Raw genomic sequence first — 1,719 nt, forward strand, 5'->3', positions numbered from 1 at the left:
TCCCAAGGTTTCACCTAAGGGTGGAAGGAGGAAAGAAAAGGATTCACTCCAAGCATTCACTCCTTCAGACTAGGAGCAAATTTTCTTCAAATTTCTTCTATACGTAGTTATATATGTTGAGATTAATGTCCATACTTACATGAGTATATATAGATAATAATAGGAGCATTGTTTTTGTGCATCAGTGCTAGACATTTTATGTTGATCCATCACTCCACATACAACATGAACTCGTGTTTTTTATTACTCCCGACATGCAAAGCAGAAAACCAAGTTTCATTTTCCTCCTCCCATCTAGTCATTCCAAAGAATCAAATTAACTATAACCAGAGCCAGGAGCATTGACCTATATGTAGCTGCACCACTGCTCCGATGAAAGAGGGTAGCTTCTTCCGCTGCTGCTGTGGATGCCCCTCCTTAACCAAGCTAATGTGGAGATTGCAACCTTCCAAAACCAGGCCACTGAGAGCATCTTCTAGGTGGGCATGGGATCTTGACATAGTTATGTGGCCGATACATCGTGAGCGCTTGGTCTTCTTGTAGAAGATCACCTCGGTGCTGAACACTTTACCATGGTTGCTGAACAAGAGTCGCAGCTGAGAGCTTTTCACGGTGAGAGGTAGGTTGTACACCAACACCTTGAAACAAGGTTCATAATATCTCTCGATGTGAATGACGTGCGTTGGACCCGTAATCTCTTGCCTCTTCACGCCACGAGCTTCCAGAGAGCTCCTATTGATTTCCTGATAGAGCAACATCAATGTTAATCATTACTACTAGAATTTTATCATGTACGTCTAGGCCTCGAGATGCTTGCTTACACATAGTTCCGACTGTTAAACTCTAGATGGTATCGGTTCTATTAGCCATATGTCAAGATAAAACTACCAGAAATAGCATTATGCGAAATATAATTTTGTGATGTTTATTTTGCAGGTGTTTAATTACCTGAACCCGAGCCATGATTGTTTGTGGGATGAGCCAAGTGCACTTCTCGCAATCCCATTCTTGAGGCAGCCGCTCAATGAACTTGACTTCATCATCGACGAGGTTGTAGCTGAACACACCGTACTGCTTATATGGCGCGGCCTTACTATTGGTGTAGACGAAGTAGACGGAGCCTCCATGGCCAACAAGCATGGAGGCGTCGATGGCAAAGCTGTTGGTTGGGCGACCCCAAGAAGAGGACGCGATTGGCCAGGCTGTAGCCATCCTTTCTCACCCACTGTCTCTTATCCCCCTCTAGCGCGCACACCCACATGGAGGACCTGTGCGGAATATTGTAGTATGTCCGGACATGGATGGTCGCCCACAAAAGCTCACCACGGGACTCAAGCAGGTAACTGTATTGCTCCAGGTAATTTCCACACATCTTCGGCAGCTGCTGCAATGGGCTCGCCATGTTGTCAACGCCCCACTGTGTTGAGATTTGCCACACGCTAGACTCAACAGTTACCAGGATTCTGGCCTTATGGTAGGTGGCACAGTACCCTCCGCTCCTGATGGTGTCCTCAAAGGTCTTCTCCACAAGCGTCCACTTTGCGTCACCGGGTTGCAGGAGCACCTCCGTGAAGCTGGCTATAGTCTTGATGTCCATGAAGACGGTGGAGATGCCATAGAGAAAGGTGGTACCATCAGCATAGACAGAGCCATGGAGGTTCTCCTCCCATCGGTCGTCGAGGCAGCACGCATGCGGCAAGCGAGGCAGATGGGTGACGG

The sequence above is a fragment of the Triticum aestivum genome, chromosome 3A, assembly GCF_018294505.1.
Source record: "Triticum aestivum cultivar Chinese Spring chromosome 3A, IWGSC CS RefSeq v2.1, whole genome shotgun sequence".
NCBI classification, from domain to species: domain Eukaryota; kingdom Viridiplantae; phylum Streptophyta; class Magnoliopsida; order Poales; family Poaceae; genus Triticum; species Triticum aestivum.